This window comes from Dipodomys merriami, unplaced genomic scaffold (assembly GCF_024711535.1).
Source record: "Dipodomys merriami isolate MVZ:Mamm:240054 unplaced genomic scaffold, mDipMer1.0.p SCAF_76, whole genome shotgun sequence".
Taxonomy (NCBI): Eukaryota; Metazoa; Chordata; class Mammalia; order Rodentia; family Heteromyidae; genus Dipodomys; species Dipodomys merriami.
Window position 1 is genome coordinate 317840 of NW_027206357.1, and position 7502 is coordinate 325341.

Here is a 7502-nt window from a genome sequence, read left to right on the forward strand (position 1 = left end):
AACTTCAACAATTAACAAAAAAATGCTATGATCAAACAGTATTCATCCTAGGATACGGCTGTATTCAATATACTTGTCAATAAACATAACACACATCATCAGCAGAAGCAGGGACAAGAAGCACATGATTGTTTATATGGACGTAGAAATAGCTTTTAACAAACTCCAATACCCCTTTATGATTGAAAGGTCTGAGAAGCTAGGAACGCATGGAACTTTCCTCAATATAACACAGAGTATGTATACAACAAAGAGAAAATAAGCATGTACCTAACGATGGAGGCATGAATACATTAAAATCAGGAATGAGAAAAGGATGTCCACTCTCTCTACTACTCTTCAATATAGTAGTGGACTTTCTAGCAAGGAAAATAGGCAAGAGAAAAATATAAAAGGGATCCAAATATGAAAGGAGTAAAACTATCCCCTTTCACAGATGAAATGATACTTTATATAAAGGACCCTATAGCTTCCCCCCCCTCAAAAGTTAGTAAAAGTGATGCTAATCTTCAGCAATGTAGCAGGGTATAAAACCTACAAGAATCAATAGTTTTCCTGTGTTACCAACAATGGGAAGATCCAGGCTGAAATCCAAAAAACAACCTCATATGTATTAGCCTCAAAATCTAATCAAATCTAAGCAAAACAAAACAACAATAAAACTAGGAATTAATTACTTTAACAAAAATGTGAAGGACCTCTATTGTGAAAACTTCAAATGCCTAAAAGCGAAATTGAAGGAGTTTCAAGGAAATGGAGTCTTTCAATGCTCCTGGTTGGAATAATTAACATTGTGAAAACTGCAATACTGCTCCCAACGATTGGCAATGCAATACCCATCAATATCTCTACAATATTCTTCAATGCAATAGAGAAAGCAATCCAAATTTATTATTGAATTACAAAATTACAGTTGAAAGAGAAGGCTCAGAAATGAACTCATAGGCCTATAGTCATCTTACACACACACACACACACACACACACACACACACACACACACACACACACACACACACACACACACACACTGGAATTCTATTCACCCATCAGAAAGAATGACTGTTCACCACTCTTAAGGAACATCAAAGGCTTGGGAAAATTATACTAAAAGAAAGGAATGCACACTCGAGCAATATAGGTTTCATATATTCATTTATTCATGGTAGCTAGAAGGTAATTACAAATCTACAAGAGAGAGTCTTCCTCCAGTTTGAATTTCCATTTTCAAGAAAATTGAAAATAGCAAATGCTAATGAGGATGTAGACAAATGGGAACTCTATTACACTGTTGGTGGGAAATAAAATTTGTTCAACTATTCTGAAGTGCAGTACGGACTTTTTGGGAAAGACTAAACAGATCTCCCTTGTGACCCAGTAATTCTTCTCATGGGCAGCAATCCAATAAATAACAAACAAGCTCACATTAAAGCTACCAGTATAACTATGTTCAGAGCCCAGGCCCAGAGATTAAGGACTGGAAAAAAAGTTATCACTGCTGGTATTTGTTTCCCCAAATATGAACCTTTTGACATAAGATACAAAATCTTTCTATTTGCAACAGCTAGAATAGAACTTATCTGTAGTGAGTAATAAAATGTCTTCTTTGTTGAATGTTAGGAAAAGCTGTAGGCAGTCCAAGAATAGGGAGACTTTTTGTTGTTGTTGGTGGTGGTGGTCGAGGGGCTTGATGTCTGGGCTTGGGCACTGTCCCTGAGCTCTTCAACTCAAGGTTAATGCTCTACCTTTTGAACCACATTGCCACTTCTGGTTTTCTGGTGGTTAAATGGAGATGAGTCTCAGGGACTTTCCTTCCCAAGTTGGCTTTGAACAGCAGTCCTCAGATCTTAGCTTCCTGTATAGCTAGGATTACAGCTGTGAGCCACTGTCACCAGGCTAAAAATGGGGGATTTTTATAAAAGAAAATCCACCTCTTCACCTGTGTCTAAACCTCAGATATTACTATTAGAACACTTCATCCTCAACTCATTTGATCTGACATTTGTAAATTTTCTCTTTTCTGTCATGTGGGAATACTGCAGTCAATGTCAACTCAACTGTGGGACTGGAACAATTGTATGGTAATCGCTAGCACCTAAATCAAAAACATTTACATCAAAACAAATGAAACCCTCATTTCGAATAATTATTTTCTCTTTTTATTACAAATCTGTGCTTGATTACTTCTTAATGTGATATTGGACCTGTTAACAGAGTGATGAATTTTTCTTTCTCTTGAGCAATTGTCCTTCTTCCACATGGGTCAAATATTTAAGATTTCAAAAATTTCCATTGATAATTCATTAAGCTGACCTCCAAGAAAATGGGCATTTCTGGAATTGGTCTGCTGTGTTGTTCTTACATGCACAGGATTTCTATGATTTATTTGTTTTATAAGGAATTCTATTTTCCAATGTTTGTGTGACCAATTTTAGTCTCTCTGATCAGTCTTTCCTACCCTCTCTCAGGAGTCTTTTATTTCAGCCTGGCTCATAATAAATATATTAGTTTTCAGCTAAATGACTCCCAGCTTCAGTTTTTTGCCTGACTTTACGTAGACTGTGATAGGAGCTTTGACTGGCCTTGCTTGCTGGAGATTTTTGCTTGATTTTTATTGTTTTGTTTTTAGAGCTCTAGGATTACTAGTTAATGTATTAGCTTCTCTGGGCCGCATTGATCACCTGGACTAGAGTCAATGGGTGTTTGTCCTAATGATACAAAAACAACTGACTAAATTCCTGTTTTAATTCTCTCAAAATGAGGCAATCTGGCATCCTTGCAAAGCCATCAATAATATTCTGCTACCACTTACAGAAATGGTCTATCAAGATGGCTTTTCAAGGTTGACTGTAAAAAATGTTTATTTCTGTGTGGGAGGACCATATAAAAAGCAACAAAAAAATCACATCGTACATTATAAATACTTTAGAAACAACAGCAAGAAAAAAACCACTTGTGTCCCTATCTTGGGGTTCATTTAGCTTAACATCACCTTATCTATTCATATGCATATAGCTTTTGACCTTTTCTACTTATCCAGGAAGTATATTCATTATTGCCAATAAGGGATACCACATGACCGATGTTTCTTTGGAGTTGGATTATTTTAGTTAATATATTTTTTCCGTAACAAATTGGGCGATGTCGTTCTTTCTGATGGACGATCGAATTCACACACACACACACACACACACACACACACACACACACACACACACACACACACACACACACACACACACACAAAACTCACAACGTTTTCTTGATCCATTCATCTACTGAGGGGCATTGGGGTTGGTTCCATATCTTAGCTATGGGAAATAATGCTGCAGTAAACATAATTGTATTGGCAATTTTAATATGGTCTTTTTGCTGACTATTTAGGTGAATGCCCAAAAGTGGTATTGCTGGGTCATACAGGAGCTCTATGTGGAATCTTTTACGGAACCTCCATACTGCTTTCCAAGTGATTGAACAAGTTTACACTCCCACCAAGAATGATGTACGGTTCCCTTCTGGCCACATCCCCTCCAGCATCTGTTATTGTAAAAATGTGGAGCGCTTCACAAATTTGCATGTCATACTTGCACAGGGACCATGCTAATCTTCTCTGTATTGTTCCAATTTTAGTGTATGTGCTGCTGAAATGAGCACAGAACATTTTTTATATATAAAGTGGAACTGATTTTCTTAAACTAGACAATTTAACAAAAAGTAAGTTCACAAGAATGGTCGTGAAATTTTAGAAGCATGTATTTCTTACATAAGCACACATTTAAGACTAAAGTCAAGATTGATATGTCAAAAACAAAATAATTCCAGATATTTGTTGTGCAACAGATGTGTAGAAGGAGGATTTCAATTATTCTACACAAGACACCTATCATAATGAACACTGCAGCAAGTGTTAAGTTTTTTTTTTTTAAGTTTTAATGTTTTAAATACGTTTAATTTTGAGAATTTGCTTATATGCCAAAATTAAGATTGTTTGGTAGGTCATATAACTTTTCTATAAAGTATTAAAACTTATGGTAGCAGACATATACAACTAAGTATGTACATTTCAGTGTTTATAGAAACTTTACTAATGAGAAGATGCAAAATCTTTGTATTATGAAACAGCAAAGAGTTAAGACAGTTTCTGTTAAAACTTTAGGGCTTCCTTACTTAATATGTTGGCGAGGAACAAAAATGATTGTATAAACCGTATGCAGATGATGAGATGAGACATATATAGTAATCTTAGAGTGTAAATTTAACGACTACTCATAGCCTATAAAACTCTTGTTGAGCATCATAATCTTAGCCAGTTTTAAATGTACAGGAATATGAGAAGAGTTCCGGGAAGATGGCAGAGGAGAAGCTGGAATCTGAACAAGCTCTCCCATAGAAAGCAGTTTTAGAGTTCCAGTGAACAGTCTTAAGCCAGAGAATCACAACAAGTGTGCCATCACAGGACAGAGAGTTAGGCAAGAGAGGGGAAACCCAGGCAAGAAGAGACATCTGAGCGCTTACCAGCAGCCACCAGCGACCGCAGGGCACCATACCTGAGCCACAGAGAGTCCGGGACAAGGAGCCAGACACAGTGGGTGAGTGGATTCTACACAACATCAGCAAGAACCGACAAGGAGCAGACATCTTCATCCTGCAGTTTGCAGACCAGAGACGACCCAGGAACCAAGACTGGGCATGAGTAGAAGCCCAATGTCCTCACTCCTTCTCAGGGAGCAGAGGAGGGAAGGCCACTCCTTCGCGCCCCCAGTACCGGAGATCTCCATCTTGGATACCGACAAACTCAGGGGAGCTGCCAGCTCCAACTCAGGCCGTGGAATAAAACGAGTCATTTAGCAGGTCACAAGAATTTAATGGCTGCGTGGCCTGCCAGACTCCGCTCCATCCAGTTAAAAGTTACCCAGCTCGGGCGCCAGCCATAGGAGAGGCTTTCCTTACCGGGTAATCAGAGCCAGAGGCTGCCCCTGCCTCTAGCAGCCACCACAATCAATTGAAAATCAGTAAACAGAAACCCTGAGAATGGCTCCAGTCTGGGCTCTGTGAGGTTTTCACAAACTAGCCCCCGGGAAAAGCTACTGTATGTTGAAAGGCCTCAACTCTACCCAGAACCTAGCCTCATCACTGTATCCCCATCTTCTGTGATTCTCAGAACAGATCAGCCTCCCATTAAACTAACCTGGAGGGGGATCTCAAAATCCTGGGTAAAGCAGAGCATTTTTCTGCCTGTTCCAACAAACTGACTTAAGAAACCAATCAAGCCACAGGACCACAAGCAGACCAGAGACTTCCACAAGAGGCTGGTTACAGACACAAGGGAGATACAGGATTTTTCCCACCCCTACCCCCCAAAAAAATCAAAGAACTTTTTCTTCTTTTTCTTCTTCTTCTTCTTCTTCTTCTTCTTCTTCTTCTTCTTCTTCTTCTTCTTCTTCTTCTTCTTCTTCTTCTTCTTCTTCTTCTTCTTCTTCTTCTTCTTCTTCTTCTTCTTCTTCTTCTTCTTCTTTTTTGGTACCTTATATAATTTTTTTTTCTTTTCTAAAAGGTTTTTTAATCTTTAATTTTTGCCTTTTTTGAAAAAAAAATGTTTTCCAGTAACCTTTTTTTCCTCTTATAATTTTTAATTTAGGTATAAGTGAAAGTGCGTTTTTCTTTTTTTCTTGTCTTCTTTCTATTTTTTTTCTTTTTAAATTAGCTTTTTGGTTTTTGTTTAGCTCTACTGAAGTTCTGACCTTTTTTTCTTCCTTTCTTATTCTTTTCACCTTTTCCTCTCTTTTGTTCTTCTTTATGTGACTTAACTCTTGTTCTGAACATCCTCAGATAAACCCATAGTCAACTAGTAGACCCTATCCCCCATTGTGTACACACTTAATCCACAAATTTATTACTCAATTCAAAACTTCTGAGACTTAAATTCCTTAATAGCAGTACCACCTCTTTAACCTATATAATATTTTAAGCATTTTTATTTTTAAGTTTTTCGCATCTTCTCTATGTCCCTCCCCTTCTCTGAATATATTCATGTTCCTCTCTAAATAGTTTGTTTTCGAATCTCCATAATATTTTTAATTTTTAATTTTCTATTTTTTCTGGTCTCTTTTCTTTTCCCTTTCCCTTTCTTCTTTTTCTCTCTCTCTATACTTGCATCCTACCCAACCTATTTCCTGCATTGAGATTAGGACATAGTTAACTCTCCCTGTGCCTCCCCACACCAATCTATTCCTATTTTTTACCCACATCTCTCCCTAACCCTAATAATTTCTGGTTTTCCAAATTCTTCTCTGCGGTTCGAAGCCCATTAACATATAGTTGTTTGATGTTCAATAGATGTATCTGTTGAACTAGATTGTATCTGTAGACTATTCACTGTGCAAATTCAAACTTGGGTTGATGCTTGACTTAAGATAGTGCTCTAGCACAAAACTGGAACTATTTTCATCTCAAATGGGCAGAGTAAGCCCGAAAAACACAAGAAAAATGGCAAATCCGGGTATCTCAATTCCCAATCTTGATAATAAGGGGACAGAACAGATAATGAATAATCCAGAGGAGAGTTCCCATATAGCTCTACAAACACGGCTGGCAAACACGATAAATGAAAAGATAGAAAACATACAAAGGACACTATATGAACGTGATAGGGAGAGAGAGGAGGCAATCCAAAAGTTTATACAGGAATATCATAAGGGTGTGGAAGCTACTCAAAGACTGATACAGGATTTGCGTGAGCAGCATGAGAATACTCAAACAGAAAGGCAGGAATGGCATGAACAAGCTGAGAACAGTCAAAGAGAACTGCAGGAATCCCACGAACCGGAGGAAGCTAATCAAAGAAAATACAGGAATTGAGAGAGCAGGAAGAGAATACACAAAGATCACTAAAGGCATTCATGGAATCCTTTAACAATGAGATGAAGGAAGTCAGGGAGACCACAAAGGGAATGCTGAATGGAACCCAACAGAAGGAATGGGAGTCCAAAGAAACCATAACCAATCAACTAAGTGATCTGAGAATAAACACTGAACACCAAATTAAGGAAGTAAAGAAATTCATACAAGATCTAAAACAGAGCTTCAACAAAGAATTTGAAGCTATCAAAGCTGACCAATTAGAAGGAAAAGAGATAAAAAACAAAGTACAGAGTCTTGACAGCAGTTTAGACCATGCAGAAGATCGAATCTCAGGGATTGAAGACAGCCTAGATATTATAGAGAAAGAACATACAACCATCCAAGACAAGTCCAAGAAATATGATAGATCTATCCATCACCTGGAAGACACCATCAGAAGGCCTAATATAAGGATAATGGATATAGAGGAGCACCTAGAATCGGAAGTTAATGGTCTAGGAAATTTGTTTAACACGATCTAGCAGAGAACTTCCCAAACATGCAAAAAAGATAGGCCTATTCTGATACAAGAAACTTTTAGAATCACAAATAGACCAGAGCAGAATAGGACATCCTACCGTCACATTATAATACACACAGGAT

At 37.7% G+C, this 7502-nt stretch overlaps 1 non-coding gene across 1 annotated transcript; it reads right to left on the minus strand.

Moving 5' to 3' along the window:
* Positions 1-3546: 3546 nt before the first annotated feature.
* On the minus strand, positions 3547-3653 carry LOC138818441 (U6 spliceosomal RNA). The gene has a single exon (XR_011369133.1). It is a non-coding gene; the product is annotated as a U6 spliceosomal RNA (small nuclear RNA).
* Positions 3654-7502: the final 3849 nt, after the last annotated feature.